The sequence below is a fragment of the Rosa chinensis genome, chromosome 2, assembly GCF_002994745.2.
Source record: "Rosa chinensis cultivar Old Blush chromosome 2, RchiOBHm-V2, whole genome shotgun sequence".
Classification (NCBI taxonomy): Eukaryota; Viridiplantae; Streptophyta; class Magnoliopsida; order Rosales; family Rosaceae; genus Rosa; species Rosa chinensis.
In genome coordinates, this window is record NC_037089.1 from 4,536,409 (window position 1) to 4,554,822 (window position 18,414).

Here is an 18,414-nt window from a genome sequence, read left to right on the forward strand (position 1 = left end):
TAGAGCTAACTACCTAGAGACAAATTCAATTACCGAATAGGTCTCAATCCTTTGCCCCTAAATGCATAAAGCTTAGAGTTTAGGTAACCAAGCAAGCAAACCAATCCTATCTCTAGGTGATTTTAGCTCACTACCCTCACATGCACAAATGGTGTGCTTTCATGCTCCCTTTTTGCCTAAAGGTAATCAATCTCTATGAAAAACTTCATGTCATGGCAAACACATAACTCAAATTGATTAGGTCTAAGTAATGCATTCAACTATTGACTTAGCATGTGAGAATGACAACATGAATTTGCATCAATTTATAAACAAAAACATCAATACAAGCAAGTTTGGCTAGGGCTTCCAACCCTAGCCCCAACTAGTTCACTAGTCACACATAGCTAGATACACAAGCTTCAACATTCTATTAAACATCAAATACATAAAGAGATAGAGAGTAAAGGGTGACTATTGATGATGCCGGAAGAGGTGGTGGAGATGAGTCTCCAAGAACATGATGTGGTGGTGGTCATCTCCTTCTCCTTGCTCCAAGCTCTTGATATTGGTAAGAATAGTGAAATTTGGGATCTCTAAGATGAGTTGTGGTGTTGAGTGGTGGAGGAAATGGAGGATGTAGTGGTGGAAATGGGGGTTTTAGAGGTGGAGATGGTGGTTTTAGTGGTGGAAATGGTGATGTCTTCTTTAGAGAGAAAATGGATCTTGGATAGGATGAAGATGATTGAATGGAGTCAAGAATTTTGAATAATTGGTCTTTGGCCTTTTTTTGATCAGCTAGGTGTGTCATCTTTGGTCCCCAAGTGTGCAAGAGATGCTCTTACACCATTATTCCCCAAATGGTTCCAAATTGACAAGGTGATAAAAGGACAAGGTATAGGGAGATATTTGAATTTCAAGTAATGAGAGATTCTCACCACCATGGTCCTCCTTTGCTGGAGAAAAGACCCTTCATGAGTGGCTGCACGCCGGAAAAGTCGCCAGAAAAGTCGATTTGCAATTTTCTTCCAATCTCCATGATCACTACTAAAAAGAATTGCTTTTGCGACGCCTATTTTGCGACGGCAAATTGGGCTTTTGCGACGGAAAAAACTTTTCGCGACGGAAAATTGAGCCTTTTGCGACGGAAATGTTGGCGTTGCAATAGGTGGCGTCACAAAATCCATTTTGCGACGGTAAAATGCCGTTGCAAAAAGTATTTGCGACGGAAAACTATTGCCGTCGCAATGGCTAAACTATTTGCAACGGGTAATTTGCCGTCGCAAATAGATATTTCGTTTAAAAAAAAAAAAAAAAAAAAAAAAAAAAAAAAAAAAAAAAAGGGTGAATTCCACACCCAAAAAAAAAAAAAAAATTGCACACCAAAGCAAGTGCCATGTTCCACAAATATTATAAATTGACAAATATCAAAATACAATATCTATCATTCTTACACCAACCAAAAATCACAAATCCAAAAAAAAAAAAAAGACTAGTCAAGGCAACCCCAACACTGTAACGCCTTCATTTGCTAGCTTCCTCAACAGTTTCAGGTCAAAGATTGCAAGGAACACAACACTGCAGGACCTTCATTAGCTAGCATCCTCAACAGTTTCAGGTCAGAAATTGGAAAGAACATAAATCTGCATAACAAAGAACAATCTATGAGACTCTTACAGGAATGGTAAGAGATCATTTACTTCAAGCAACAGTGAAGAAAATGAGCTTGCAAACCATTACAGAAAACATGATTAAGCACAACACAAAAAACACAAGAAACCTAATGTTAATATAGGAAGTTGGAACCATGCCTTCTTCGCTTTCGGTTTTAGTTTCGATATCAACCTTGTCTGCACTAAAATCATAGACCTTAGGCTTTATATTTAATTTACCATAGAATAACAGATGCAAGCAATTGTGACGAATAGTAAAAGCCTACCTACATCCATCATAATCACTTGTACACAGTAGAGAGATAACAATATGAATATTACTAGAGTAGAGCTCTAGCCGTATAGATAACTTTCAGACCACAAATAGATGGCAATCAGCTGTAAGTGATTTTCCAAAATTAAAGAACAACATTCTAGAAAAAATGCAAGAACCTGTAGAAGAGTTTCTTTATAGGTATCCTCAGAGATATACTTGCCATCAACAATCCCCATTCAGTATTGATTCCAACACTCGTTACCTGTGTACAGATAGACAGAAGGTTTAATAGGGTAATATTAGATTATATATAGAAAATAAAGGTATCAACGGTTGACAACACTTTATCCTGTCATTTATGAGAGAATTTGAAGTTCAATCTGGCGACATTTCATTCAAAATTTCATACATTCATATAGACCAACTTTACCTTTAAGAAGGGAAAAATACATGAAACAGTTTCTTCTACCCTTTACTGTTTGTGCACAAAATATATTTATTATGAAGCTGCCTTTCCATGCAAGCTCTGCACATACATTGTCAATTACTATTGTTAACAGAAGATGTCATCCTATAACCGGACTCTAAGAGACCCTTTTAACTGTTAACAACAGAGAACAATTCCTGAGTTAGCATTGAATTTGTGAAACCCACCGATCAAACAACAACGATAGTTATAGAGTGACCTTAACAATATGCTATATGATTTTAAGCCAAGCTAGCCTTTTTTTTTTTTTTTACGCACATCACCATAAAAACAAAAAAAAAATGGCGACCACAATCATAATACTTATGATTGTCAAAGCTTTAGTCATATATTACCTATATAGTTTGCATGTCATAGACAAGAAAACAATTACAGAAATTAAGATTGTCTGCATTATGTGTCATGTTCATGACATTCAAACTATAACTAAAGATAAACTTGTTTGATTTACCCCCTAGCCATAAGCACAGGCAATTACAGAGTAGAACATACAGGTTTTTATCCAAAACACAGAAGTTTGCAGTTATAATCTACCATGGTAAAACGGATGACCAACAACCTAAAGGTGCTAAAGTTCAACGAGCTAATGAAAGAGGATGTTATGGAAGGGTGTTTTCTAGATCTTATCCTAGAAAGCTTGATGCCATAGAGCCATAGACACTTAAAGATAAGTATCAAAAGTCTAAATCTCTCAGACCAAGTTAGTTATCTCCCATTCCATTGACAATGAGGGTAAGTATATATACCCTGGACACATGAATCAATTCAAGAGAATCAAGAATCTTTCACAAAAAGATGCTTAGAAAACCTGAAAACACTCAGCTAGATGGCCATGGAAGTAGAAACATCATCACTTGCTGGAAGCTTGAGGCCTCGACCTCAAATATTGAGTCATGGTTCGTGACGAAGGAAAGGGAACCACTCTGCACATTCCATCAGACAGGAAAAAGTTCTAAGATTAGCAGTCTGGTTGCCAACCAGCCACTGTTAGTGATTATTGGATGTCATGCGTAGTATAAATAGTGTGAAACTATGATGTAGTAGGTTAGCATGTATGAAGGTCGTTCAAAACAATTCAATCCAGAAAAGTAACTTCTTAAGACTAAAACTGAAAGATGATAATTGAAATTTACATAAACCAACATCAAGAATCTGGCGCCACTCTCTTCCCAAAAGCTGCAGAGCAGAAAAGATGAACAAAATGCGTCAGATAACCACCTATATTTATTAGGTGCAGAGCAGAAAACATAAATGCATTATGTGCATTATATTTTGTGCACAAACAGTAAAGGGTAGAGAAACTGTTTCTTCATGCAATACTTGTTTATATGAATGTATATGAATGGACTGTACCCTTTACTGTTTGTACACAAATTTCATACATTCATACTTGTTTTCCAAGAAGGCACACATATAAATGGACTGTACCTTTCTCTATCCAAGCAATGAAATTTCTACTCGTGCAGGAAATGAAAAGTAGAAATTAGCAAGAAACATAAGAATACAAAAACGTGTGTTAGGAGAGAGGACTGAGTGAAACAAAAGAAAGCTCCTACAAAACCATCACTGGAAAAAGTAACAAACAGAAAGAATTACTATACCTACGCATCTATATTCGCAGTTGAAACAACTGTGTAACATGTCAAGATCTTAATTTTTAGCCTTAAAAGATGCTTCTAAGTTTTAAAAAGAAACTTCAGAACCATGACCTGTGGTGTATTAAAATGTAACCCAATTGATAAAGAAGCAAGTGCAAAATGAACCGGAGCGAAAGAGGAGTTGAGGGAGGGGGAAAGATCTCATCGACCTTTGGCTAGAAAACCCAGAAAGAAAACCGAATCAAAATTAGATCTTGAGCCCTAAACAGACCCAAACGAAATCTACCCAAATCAAATCAAATTCGCACAATACCAAACTAAATGAAAGATCAACACAATCGATCAGCATATGAGAGACAACTAGCGATAAAAAATCGCATAATCGGTCAGGTACAACAGAACTTCAGATTAAAAGAAATCTAGGGGTTTTAGAGTTTCAAAAAAATCACCTTATTCTCTCTGACGATTCTTTCGGACCTCGACTATGTCTTGTTCAAGGCGCTGCGGAGCTTGGGCAAGAGAGATAGAGACAGAGAGAGCGCTTGGCATGGGCGAGCTTGGGTGAGAAGAGAGACAGAGAGAGAGTTTGGGCGTGAAAGAGATAGAGAGCGAGAGCGCTTGGCATGGGCGAGCTTGGGCGAGAAGAGAGACAGAGAGAATTTGGGCGTGATAGAGACAGAGCGTTGGGTGAGAGAGATTATTTAGGGCTGCAGATCGGGATGTTAGTGAGGGAAATAGAAACAAGTTTTGCGACGGCAAGAGGAAAAAGCGTAGCAATTCATTATAAAGTTACTACGGCAAAAATTTTCAGTCGCAAATGATAAGACTTAATCGCGACGGAACATTTTCCGTAGCAATAAGGTCTCAATTGCGACGGCAACCGTTGCCGAAGTAAAAAAGCGAAGCAATTGCAATTTTTTTTAGTAGTGATGTCTTCTTCCCCTAGCTTCAAATCTCCACATTTCAAGCCTCAAGTAGTTATTTTATTCTCAATGCAAGGTTTCCTACAAATAAAAGGAAATGGATTAAAAAGGGAAAAATAGCATGGAAGACAAATCAATTTTCATAATTATGGGGCACAATTGCATAAGTAATTTGTGACTCAACAAACATAAATGCCTAATCGTCTTTGAGGACCCATTTTGGTGCGCTATGGCAGCGCAATTGACACATAAACTCCACACCCAAATATGCGTAAGTGTGAGACATCAGGCTCATACCCAGTCACCACCTAGGACGCAGAAAATGGTTGAGTGGCAGTAGGCCTCAGACGAATAAGCACAACTGCATGCAATATTGCATAGCCCCTAGCAGAAATAGGGAGATTGGTACGCATTACCAATGCTCTAGCGACCATTTGTAGTTGTTTAATGGCGGCTTCTGCGAGACCATTTTGGGTGTGAACATGAGGAACAAGATGTTCAACTTCAATCCCAATGGACATGCAATAATCATCAAAAGTTATTGATGTAAAATCCCCAGCATTGTCTAATCTTATAGACTTAATAGGATGATCAAGGTGGTGAGCCCTTAACTTAATAATTTGGGCTAAGAGTTTAGCAAATGCAGCGTTCCTTGTGGACAATAGCATGACATGTGACCAGCGTGTCGATGCATCAACCAACACCATAAAATATCTAAATGGTTCGCATGGTTGTTGAATAGGTCCACAAATATCACCTTGAATTCTCTGCAAGAATGGTATATTTTCTTTAATGTCCTTTGCATAGGATGGTCTCAATCCTAATTTTGCTAAAGAGCAGGTTTTGCAGAATGAATGATGGGCTTGAGAAACAACCAATGAGGATTTTGGTTGAGCCATGAAGTCACAATTGAATTTAGAAGTAGAAGGAGGAGTCGAACAATGGTCCATGGCGTTAAAGCCATGTTGTTGCCGTAGGGGGTAGACGGCGCCGGCCCTAAGTGGTCAGTCTTGCACAATCTTGGCGCCGTGAGGCACATGTGCATCTCCTCGAACCAATTTTTGGTTTTTACTTCTCTTCGTTCTGAAGAATGGATGTCTGTGTGAAGTCTTGAATATACAGATCATCATATCACGACCTGAGTGTCCCAAACGGTCATGTCAAAGCCTATATGTGTTGGAATCCCATAACTCATCTCTCATAACATGACTGGATTCAATTATTCAAATAGTGGTTGCATACAACCCACTAGAACAACACATAAGTTTCTCTAAGACTCTTTTATATCCGTAGTCATTAGAGGTGATGCAAAGGAACTCTTGTCCATTCTCACAATGTGTTTCCACATGAAAACCATTGGCTCTTATATATTTGAAGCTCAAAAGGGTTCTTTCAGCCCTAGAAGCGTAGAGAGCTTCAGTGACATTAATGATTGTGCCATGTGGCAATTGAGCTGGTCCTCGACCATGAATTAATTTAGACGACCCTGCCATCGTAGTCACTGAAGATTGAGTAGGCGTCATCTCAAGAAATAACTGTCTATTTCGAAGTATGGTGTGCATAGTAGCACTATCCACGAGGCATTCTTGCTCTCTCCGGGAAACATACTTGAATGGATAAAGTTCGAATCAAAATCGACACTTTATTTCAATGAAATCCAATGATTACGTTAAAGTTTCTAAATTTAATCCAAAAGGATAATCAAGCTTAGACAAGTAGTAGTTACTCAATCCATTTGGTAATTCCAATTTGGTTGTGACCAGGTAAGGTAAGGCGAGATTTTGGTGGAGCGTTGCTCACTTTTAAAACCGTTCTCTTAGTTCAAACCTTTCCTAGACATCACAATTAATCTTGAGTACGCATAGTGAGAAAGAGTTATAACCACTGTCTTTGTTGATAGTTTCCAAATTTTTTGGATTTGGATTGAAACCAATGACGTTTATATGGTCAAATTTTTATGCTTACGAACGCTCTTAGTCTGTAGCCTACGAACGCTCTTAGTTCGTAAAAATCGATGCTCATGGACACTCTTAGTCCGAAGATTACGAACGCTCTTAGTTCGTATGTAGCGTGAATCCCCACAATTCCGCTTTTAGCAAATCGAACCCACGTTACAGAAAGGTGGGATGTAGAAGAAGGGATTTTGTAAGTCCCTGAAGAAAAGTAAATTTAAATTTCCAAAACGGGAACAACTTACTAGAGAAAACTTACTCATGAATTTCGGAACTTGAAATTCTCGATACACGCGCGTGTTGATGCAGGCGTGTAGGATTGCAACGTCGGTTTGAAAACTTGTTTCTAGAGAAAAGGTGGCCGGAAATTGCTAGGCTCGGCCGGAGGTGCTGCTTGCTTTGTTGGAAGAGTGAAGTTCTCAAAAAAACTCCGATAAGACTGAAATTCGGAGGTCAGATAGAAGAGACAAAGACGAACAATTTTGATGAAGGAAGGATTTTGATCTGAGGTCCCGATCAAGATGTTTCAGGACATGCAAGCAGGCTGATCTACACAGGAACGAGCGTCCTGCTGTGCTGCAGTGGCAGCAAGAGTGTGGCAATGCTGCAGAGGCAGTAGGCGGCACACTAGTGAGTAAGGGCTGCAGGGGCAACGTACAACACAAGGATGCGCCGGTGGGCAGCAGCGGCTAGTCTAGCACTGGCTAGGTGCAACGGTGAGAAGGTGATGTTGAAGAATTTTCTGGTTTTGGATTTTTGATCTCAAGGTTAGGGCTTATGCTGATAACGTGTTTAAGAAAGAGAGAATTCGAGAGAGATTGATGAGAGAATTGTATTTCATTATTGAGAAGAGGAGCCCTATATATAGGGATTACAAAGTGCATGTTCTAATGTTACAAGGAAAACTAATCCGAGTAGGACTATGAATTCTAGAACCTTCTCTCCTATTACAACCATGAAACTAATCCTAGTTTGAATAGGCACACAAAACTGATTTTCCTTCAACAAAATGCATATATTTTGTGAAGGAATTGCGATCAAGTTCATTTTGTTCTACTTAAGATCACCATAGCAAGGTTTTATTTTGGTATGGATGCTCTGTAATTGATGTATATATATAAGCTGTATACTTGGGTTGCTAAATATCTATGACTTTCTTGTAATACTTTAAGTTTTTCATTTAGATGTGTGAATGTCCTATTATTGGTTATTGGAATATATTAATTATCCTACTATGATATTGCAAGATATGCAATATTTGTTTAGGATTTCAAAAGAAAGGAATCTTATATAATTAAGCAAATTCTCGAGGGAATGGTTAAATTTTTGAACTACCATATATGCCTTCTCATTATTGTTAATTATGGTGATATGTTATAGTTGACTACTGAACCATTGATGGAGAGACATATCACAAGTTCACAACATTGGTGTGTTGAAACAAATCACAAATGAAATAACAGTACCAACAATCTAAGGCACCAAAAAAGTTATCGTGAGTCCATGGGTAATTGTCACACTAGCTGTACCAACCAATACAGCAATAGTAGTTGGGCCGTTGCTATTGCTTTTACTCAGCATTAATTGGTGTCCAATAACCCAACTCAAACCATTGTAAATGGTGTTTGAAGTCCTGAGGTAGTGCTTAATGGAAAATGAACAAGTTGATGGAAAGAAGGAAATTGTAGCTTTTGGCCTCATGAACATTGTCTGTCTGATTTTTCACTTCATGCTACTTGACTATTGGTACGTCGAGAAACAAATTTTTTGATATAAACTAAAATCGATCCATCTCCGATTATTGATCCCCTAATTATTATCTAAAATACGTAGTCCTTAGTTTCATCTAATTGTGCAGGACCATTTTCGAAAATCGCGGTGAGTTATCATGCAGGAGGAAAAAGACAATGTCAAATGTAGTGATGGCAATCTTCATGGCCCTTATACTCTTTGTTTTTAGCTCCTATCTTTAGTTACACCCCTCTTGTCACTCTTTCTTACATTATCATTTCTGCATTGGACTCATCGATTATCAAGAGGCAATTATGCTCTTCAAGGTTGACAAATTCGATTTCAGCATTTGCAGATTGCCTTTATTGGTGTTGCCTTCATAAGCATGGATCATAGTTTCATACTCTCTGTAAGCTCAAGCATACAATTACATTTAACTAATTATATTAGTACCTATATGTAAGTACCTCTTGATTAGTTTGAATTATTAATCTTGGCACTAATATGATCCCCTAGTTTTTGCTATTTATTCAAAAAATGAATTTGATTTTTAGTCTTTTATTATATTAGTTGGGACGTGGCACTACTACAATAAGTTAATCAGACGACGGGTATTTGTAGTTGTGTGATGACCAGCCTCACTGTGGTCTAAACGAGTGTTGTGTGATTGAAAAATCACACAACGGTGATTTCACCGTTGTTCAATATTCATTTCCTCAACAGATATTTAGTTCTGTTGTGCGAATTTTGCGCAGGCATGTGCCTGGCATAGCATGCGAGGGGTTGCCTCGGCATTGACATGGCCATTCAGACAACAGAAAATGAAATGTAGCTATTGTCTGAAATTCATAACACACAACAACTATATTGTTTATTTGTTGTCTGAGATTCAGAATACACAACAGATAGAATTTTTTCTTTGTAGTCTGAGATAAGTAACAGACAACTCAATGAAATGATATCTGTTGTCTGTTGATTGATTCAGACAACAGGGATAATTTTATTTCTGTTGTGTGTTATGAATCTCACACAACAGAATTTTGTTATTTTTTGTTGTTGGTTGTTTGTTCACACAACAGCTATATTGTCTTAACTGTGGTGTTAATATTGTAATCGAATTGGTTAACATCTAGTAACTGTTGTACGAGAGCCTTAATTTTGAATCCTTTTACAGTCAGACAACATATTATTCTACATTGTGTTGTATGACTGAACCTTGGACAACTGAGATTGCCTTATCGAATTGTGTGAGGAGAACTCAGACAACATATTCTTTTTATCAACCATTGTGTGAGCATTATAAACCAGTTGTGTGATTATTTTAGGGTCTGTTGTATGAGCTTGGTTCTCACAACTTGGTTGTGAAATGTTGTTTGTTCAATCATGACCTAACTAGCTGCAACAATTTTCCAGAAACAATGCTGCATGTATATTACCACAAAAACAGTACATTACCAAATGAACAATACATAAAAAGCCGCATTGATCCATATCATTAGTGTAACTATATAAGTTCAATTTGTCGAGTACAACTAAACATCCAAAGTAGATAATTAAACTACCAAACAAACAAAGAAAGCATTCCTAGTCTAGCTAGACCAATGCATGCATGAATCAAAAGCTGATAATTGTTTCATGTGATCGATATCTATCAGCACAAGCAAAAGTTCATCATGTTTTCCAAAAACATATGCGATGGCTTCTACACATATCTATTAACCACAAACCTAGCCCACTCATTCCTCATCTCATCAATATCCACTTGGGTATAAATATGGTTGCTTCTCCTCTCCCACTGAAAAAAATTCAAGTAACCCAAGTCAAAATTATCATAAAAAGCTTGTTGGAACACAAACAGAATAAAGAAGCTTTAATTGTACCTTGTTAACAAATGAAAAGTCCTTATCCTCAATGATGTCTCTCATGTATCGCATGATAAAGTAGCCACACTCCTTGCTGCTAGGTTGAGGAGAAATACCCTAAAAGCAGCAAATCCAGAATAGCAAAAAAAAAGAATCCAAATTAATAATCATGGGAACCTAATCCAAATTTGCTTCCACAATACTTATAAGCAAATTTTAGAATCCAACATAGTGAATTTCTAAACAATCCAGAATCTAACATAGCGAAAATGTACATACCGACAAATTTTTCCATAGAGGCGAACTTCGGCCTTTCCTGCCCTTGTGTGCATTATACATGGATATTGCACTAAAACAGAACACATGCACACACAATCAGGTTTTAAGAAATAGCCATGCTACCCCAACATGCATTATTCAAACTTGTATATTCCTGATCACTTACCTATCAACAATGGAAACCCATTCTCCAGTGGGTAATTGCCGCTTCATAGGGTCCATAAAATAGACAATTTCTTGTTCGTAATCGACAATAGTCAGCACCCAATGTTTACTATATAACAATATAATCAAATTTTCATCAACGGCCCATATGTATCACTACAAGCAAAGTATTACATATATAACAATAGCTAGTACTAAGTTGCCGATACTTACTCTGAGTTATATGGCAGCATGAAAATCTGTCCAGGTTTTGCAGATATCAGCCTCTCCTTTATATGTTGGGATCTTTCCTGGCCTTTCCCATACCCAATTGCACCAATCATCGCAGGGTCAATAAAAGCAACCATATCCAACATTTTATACTGACTCAGGACATCATAGAGGTACCTAATTACAAGCATATACACCAATTTGAATCCAGCAACAGATTATTCACATTGATACACCAATCAGATAACTTTTGGTACTTAATAGAAATAGATTCATGAAATTTACCTCTGGTATATGACTATGCAGTTACCAGTCAATTCTCTCATGGTTGCAATTCTGCGCACGTCTTGTCCTAGTATAAATGTTTTCCGTGCACGCCCAAACACTTCAGCCTCAATTTGAATGGTGATAGCCTTCCCATCTTTGAATCCAACCTCACCCCACATGCACAACATCCTCAATGAATTTGGTAATGAAGCTGCCAATGATTGTAGGCTAAACTCATCCTCAGAGAGATCGTCTTCTTGTACCACTTTCTTTTTTCTCCTCTTCTCAGGTTTCTACACATACATAATTAATATAAGATTTTCTAATCTTATATGCTGCAAGCTTAATTAAGCAAATAGAATATCAACAGATCAATGTTTGGATATATATATTACAATTATTACGAGAACTTACGTACCTTCACAGGTGACATTATGACAAGCTCTTTCAGCCATGCTACCCAACTCCTTATGGACTGCCTAACAGTTCGTATTTCATCACCCACAGGAAATGGAACTAAGGCATTCTCCTCAATTGCAACAGAGACTGAAACACGCAAATTACTATCCCCTAGCGGATAACCATGACAAACTTGGGAGGGGTCACTGTGTTCCAGAACAGTGCCAAGAGCTACAATATGATCAACTGAACCTAATGCGAACTTGGCCTCAATCTCAGTTCCTTGTACCTAAAACACCCAAAAAAGCTGGAATTTTAAAATCAAACATAGATATATATACATTGTGTGTATGCATAGTCCACAATCAATAAAAACTATACTACTTTGCAATAAATATAGACAACTGTTTAAATAACTAACCAACTTCTCTTCAACTAATTGTCCCTGAACTCCATGATCAGCCACCTGTTTCTTTTCTTGGTCACTCAACTTGCTTAGCTCATCCTCTTTTTTGGAGTTGGAAACAGATTTTCCATCACACTCCTTCCTCTTTGAAACTTTGTTTTTACATCCCAATACCCTTTCCTCAATTACATCAATAGCTTTACGAATTGATTTTCCATCCACAAGATTCAATACTTCGTCTCCCACTTGACCACATCGAGCTTCATCAAATGTTGGACATGCGGTCTGTGAACAACTACCTTGCGCAGATCCATGTGGAATGTGTTTCTCTAGTGCTGCTGGAGAACTAGCTGCTTTCCCAACCTCCCTTGCATCTATCTTTGCTTCTATCTGTGCTAACTTACGAACCCAAAATTCTCTCTCTTCTTTTATTGCCTGCTGCTTCGCCTCTTCAATGATCTTATCTCTTTCCTCTTCTAATATTTTTTGTACACTTAACCGAACCGTCTCTTGGAAGCTCTCCCTTTTACGTTTATGGAAGGGAAAGTAAGATGAGGGATTCACATAGCCTCCCACCCCTCGCACTCTACCACCATGCTCAGGAGTGCCCAAAGCCAAGGTTAACACATCATCACTTCCACTAGTGCTTAGTTCTCCACTAGCAATCTTTTCCTTCAAGTTCCTCTGCTCACATTTACAAAATATTAAATAAGCATAATAGTTAACAAAAGGGCAGCTGTACACATTGAACTTCACAAAATTATACTCACAATTTTGTCAGCGCATTGCTTCGTCCCTTCATCCTTGAAGGTTCCCTGCTTGGTTTGTCGTGCAGCAATCCATAGTGTTGCTCTATCAACTTCCTCCTCATCCATTGTTGTAGACTAGCAAAAATATGAGTTACTAAACTTGTGGTGATAAATTAACAGCTAAGTTAACAAATTACCTATTCAATTATGTTAACTTACCAGCTCTTCCTCCAATCCAACATATCCCTTACGGGACATTCTGTGGGGATACTTATTCTTCTCACGCCGCGCTTGTGCAATCCTACGCAATTCCTGAAAAATATATGCACTCAATCCACCATATACCACATTAATATATATATATATATATATATATATATATATATATATAACAACTTAACACAACAACCTTAATGTAAAACTTACAAGAAATTTTGGGTTTGTCCGTTCAGCCACAAATTGGGTCCAATGATCTTTGTTGATGAATCTATAATCATCTGGAGGAAACTTTAAGGATTCAGGGTCATCCAAGTAAGGCATAATGTAATGCCTTGTAAGCCGGGACTTGAACTCCCTCCATTTTGATGAAGCTGATTCCAGTACAATTTTCCTCTTTTCAGGACCAATCTCAAATGCCCTGTACACAAACACAGTTCTGACTAAGTGATAGGAAGATAAACAAAAAGGTCAAATTCACCCATGATTAATAATATATAGGCAGAAACTCAAGGTCAGAACTCAAAAGGTAGATTTCATAGGAATAAGTTCCATTAATAATTTAATAGTAGAATAATGTATACCTGCACACGTAAGCAGATTTTATCTTTCTCCTCAGCCATGACACATCCAGGTATGCTTTTGCTGGTCCTCCAAGTTGTCCTTATGATTGGTATTTTTCTACGAGCTAAGACACCAATATATTATTGCATTTCCTTTGCTACCTTCCCACATGGAGTCCCTTTTACGTTGAAGAGAACCACTCTCTTCTGCCTTAAGCTCTTGCGCTTTGAAATATGAGACATTGTCACACAATGCCGCTTAAGTAGTTTCAGACCTCCGGTTTCTTCATCCTTTCTGTGAGATGAACCATTCTTATCAGAAATGGATGCATCAGTTGATGTGGAACGTGACTTTTTTGATGACTTAGTTTTCTTCAGTTTCAGTCCCTTATCTTTTGACATCTTCGGTGTTAAGGCAGATTTAGATCGCGCCATTATGTACAAAAAATACATGAGACATTAATTAGTAACTTGTACACCAGAATATACACTTTTGTTTCAGTAATCAATATAAGCACGATATAATGCACACAATAAAAATAGTGATAATATGGCAAGCAACAAAAAACTTCCTTCATTTTCAGTAATCACATGAAATATATGAACCACAATCAGTTTCATTCAACAACAATAAAGAAACTACAATCTTACATAGAAGGCATTGATGTAGGATAACAACTTAAACTCATAGAAAATAAACTGCCTATATTATCCATCAACAATTATATCCTCCTCCTCTTCCCGCATGTAACCCACTTCTTCCTCGTTCGCTAAGTTACCATGTAACTCAATAGATGGCATCATAGTGGTGATAGGATGATGAGCAATAACAGTGTCCCCAAGCTCATCTTCAACCTCAAAGTCACTGTAATCCCTAGTAGGCATTCTTAGAACTACTGACCACATTGGATCTACAAGGTCTTGAACAAAAAATATCTGTTGAACACAGTTTCCCAACACAAAAGTGTCATTTAAATGACCTTTCTTATTCAAATTAACCAACGTGAACCCAAGCTCATCTACCTTCACACCTCTACTATTCTCTACCCAATCACACTTAAAGATTGGGATCCTAAACTTTTCATAATCGAGCTCCCATATTTCAGTAATCACACCATAGAAACTCATATCATCAATAATTGGCCTTTTATCCCTAGCAGTAGCTACTTGCGGTGTCTTAGCAAGCAAGTAGACACCACTGTTTTGCGTCGATCTAACATCATCGCGCTTCCTTGTGTTATACCGGACTCCCGCAATTCTGTAACCACTGAACTTCGATACTTCATTGCTCGGTTTATCTGAAAGCCACCTGACAATCTCAGGGATGTTAGCATCTGGTTCACTAAGTTGAACAGCAACCTGCGAAAAACTATAAAAATAAGTTTTTTGAATCAACAACTCAAAATAAGTCACCTGGAATATGATCAGTGCATATTCCCAACATCGTTACTATTGGGACTTACCCTCTCCTTCAACCAATCTGCAAACGTCTTGTTTTGCTTGTCCGTAAGCCACTTGTCATTCTTTTTGTATTTAGGAAATTCCCTCTTCAAATATTCCAAGTGTTCACTACAATTACCAATAAGACAGCAACACAATGAGGGAAGATTAGTGTTTACTTTACATGAAATATTAACATAAATCACAATATTAGAAAGAGAGATATTACTCACTCAAAATAGTTTCTGAATTCATCCGTGTTTTGAAGCACGCAGAGATGAGCTTCGTCAAATACTTTGCCATAAACACTAACAATTGTAGCACCTGAGGTAGGCTTGTCTACTGTGCGAGGGCCAGCTGGGATCTCAATAGTTTTGTCGTCGACGAACATTTCCGCTAAAAACTCAACCGCCTCCTCAACAATATAACACTCGGCAATGCAACCTTCTGGCCGATTTCTATTTCGAACATATCCTTTGCAGATCTTCATGTACCTCTCGAAGGGATACATCCATCAAAAACAAACCGGTCCACATAACTCCACCTCTCTAACTAGGTGAACTGTTAGCTGAACCATTATGTCAAAAAAGGATGGGAGGAAGTACTTTTCCAGCTCACACAATGTTTCAACAAGTTCATTTTGGATTTTTGGCAGCCTTGAACCATCGATAGTCTTGCTGCAGATTTCGTTAAAAAACATACATAACCTTATCACAGCAATTCTGACCGGCTTTTCAAGTACACCACGGATGGCAACAGGGAAGAGTTGTTGCATTAAGGCATGACAATCATGGGATTTAAGTCCATTAAGCCTTAAATCATCCATGGAAACCAGGTTTGATATGTTAGAAGAATATCCTTTAGGAACCTTCATACCAAAAAAAGACCCACACATGCATCTTTTTTCATTTGTCTTTAAGTTCCAGCTTGCCAATGGCAAGCGCTCCTTCTTGGGACCTTCGAGATCAGGCTTCAATCCTAATCTAATACCCATTTCGACTAGATCCAACCGAGTTTTCACCCCATCCTTTGTTTTTCCAGGAATATTCAGCAAGGTCCCTATAAGACTATCACATACATTTTTCTCTATATGCATCACATCAAGGCAGTGCCTAACAGGGAGAAACTTCCAGTATTCAAGTTCGAAAAATATAGACTTTTTCTTCCAGCAAGGCCGGGTTTCATCGTCCCCACCCTTATAAGGAGGAGGGGGATTTTTTTTTCCCAAAAGGCCACTTTGGAAGTTCCTGCTCCACTCTTTGCAATACTTCTTCACCACTCAAAGGAACAGGAGGGGGAGAATGTTCTGGAAGGTTGTTGAAAGCAGCCTTTTGCCTTCGATAAGGATGGTTTCTTCCTAAAAACCTCCTATGCACGATGTAGGCCATTTTCCCTCCATTCACTAGTCTTTTTGGTTTTGTTTTTTCAAGGCAAATAGGGCATGCATTATACCCCTTAACTATACTCCCAGAAAGATTACCATAAGCTGGAAAATCGTTGATTATCCAGAATAATAAACCCCTAAAAGTAAAGTATTCACTTTGTCTTGCGTCGTAGACTCCACTAACTCCTTCCCATAACAGTTTTAAGTCATCTATCAAAGGTTCCAAGTAGACATCGATATCATTTCCTGGTTGTTTAGGCCCAGAAATCAATAAAGTCAACAACATGTGTTTCCTTTTCATATGAGCCATGGAGGCAGATTATATGCAACTAGAATAACAGGCCAACAACTGTACTTGCTGCTTAATGAACTGTGAGGATTGAACCCATTTGATGACAATGCAAGTCTCAGGTTTCTAGGGTCAGAACCAAATTCCGGCCATTTATCATCTACTAACTTCCACGAAGCTGCATCGGCAGGATGACGCATCAAGCCATCGCGTTTTCTGTCAGTAGCATGCCAAGTCAGACTCTTACATGTATCCTTTGAACCTAGAAATAGGGGGAAAAGTACCAAAGTACCTTTGCAGGTACACCTTCCCTCTCTTTGGAGTTTTTGCCTATTTTCCATCTTGAAATACCATATCTAGGGCACTCAGTTGCATCAACATACTCTTTTCTATACATAATACAATCATTCGGGCATGCATGAATTTTAGTGTAATCCATTCCTAGAGAACTCAGGGTCTTCTTTGCCTCATAGACAGAGGCAGGTATCTCATTGCCTACTAGAAGAAACTCCGCAAAGGCAACCAACCACTCAGAGAAAGCAATATCACTCATACCGTGCTTCGCTTTTAACTTATAAAGTCTTACTAGAACATTCAACCTTGTGTGACTATCACAACCGGGATATAACGGTTTATTGGCGTCATCGACAAACTGTCTAAACTCATTACACTCATCACTTTCCATCTCTGCGTCACTACCCAACCCTGCTTCATATTCAGGTATCTCATTGCCATTCACAGAGTAAGAACTGTGTGAATCTGAACCTGCTTCTGCGTCATCAGTATATTCCTCTATTCCTAAGTCTAATAAGGCCTCCCCATGCTCATTCCATCTATCATAACTTGCATCAATTCCATTCACAAATAGATGGTCCCTTATTACAGCAGCGGAAAAGTAGTCAACATTTCCACAAGTTGTACAAGGACAGGGAATATGGTTAGGGTCTCTAGCATTTTCCAAGGCAAATTTACAGAACTGTGTCACCCCTAATTTATATTGACAAGATCTCCTATCTGCAACCATCCATGTTCTATCCATTTATACTACGCAAAAACAGAAAAGCAAATAAGAAGACAAACTTAATTGCAAATATATCAACAGAAACACACATTTAAATTTGTTGGTTTATTTTAAACTGAAAGGTACTGGAACAGGGAATCTCAGTGTGCAATGGGCTGAAACAGCTACCAATCCAAGATTATGTTTTATCCAATATACCTTCAGCATACAGACTATACAAATGCACCCAAACAGGAAGACAAATATTAATCCAGTTTTTCTCATTATTACAAAGTGGATAATGTTTGAAATATGGCTAATGAAAAAGCAATAATTGCTAGTTGTCTTTCATGCTTTACAATGCTTCTAAAATTAACAGAGGCAAATACATAATATATCAAAAGCAACATGTTGTCAAAAACAAACAAGCAAAATAACATGATCTGCAAGTAGTACAAATATATCAGAAGCAAGCAACCAAAAATAACATGATCTTCATGTATCATGTTATCATCATAGAGTAATCCCCAAACGGTAAACACAGCAATTCAATAACAGACACAAGTTCTTGGATTTAGAATAGATT

At 37.9% G+C, this 18,414-nt stretch overlaps 1 long non-coding RNA gene across 3 annotated transcripts; it reads right to left on the bottom strand.

Moving 5' to 3' along the window:
- Window positions 1-1,367: 1,367 nt before the first annotated feature.
- LOC112189530 lies at window positions 1,368-4,875 on the bottom strand. 3 transcript variants are annotated; one of them, XR_005807530.1, is made up of 6 exons: window positions 4,443-4,866; window positions 3,529-3,571; window positions 3,204-3,318; window positions 2,339-2,434; window positions 2,085-2,170; window positions 1,368-1,622 (listed from the first exon to the last, which is right to left on the bottom strand). It is a non-coding gene; the product is annotated as an uncharacterized LOC112189530 (long non-coding RNA). The 3 variants fall into 3 exon arrangements; XR_005807529.1 differs by having other exon boundaries at window positions 3,204-3,571; window positions 4,443-4,865; XR_005807528.1 differs by having other exon boundaries at window positions 2,339-3,571; window positions 4,443-4,875.
- Window positions 4,876-18,414: the final 13,539 nt, after the last annotated feature.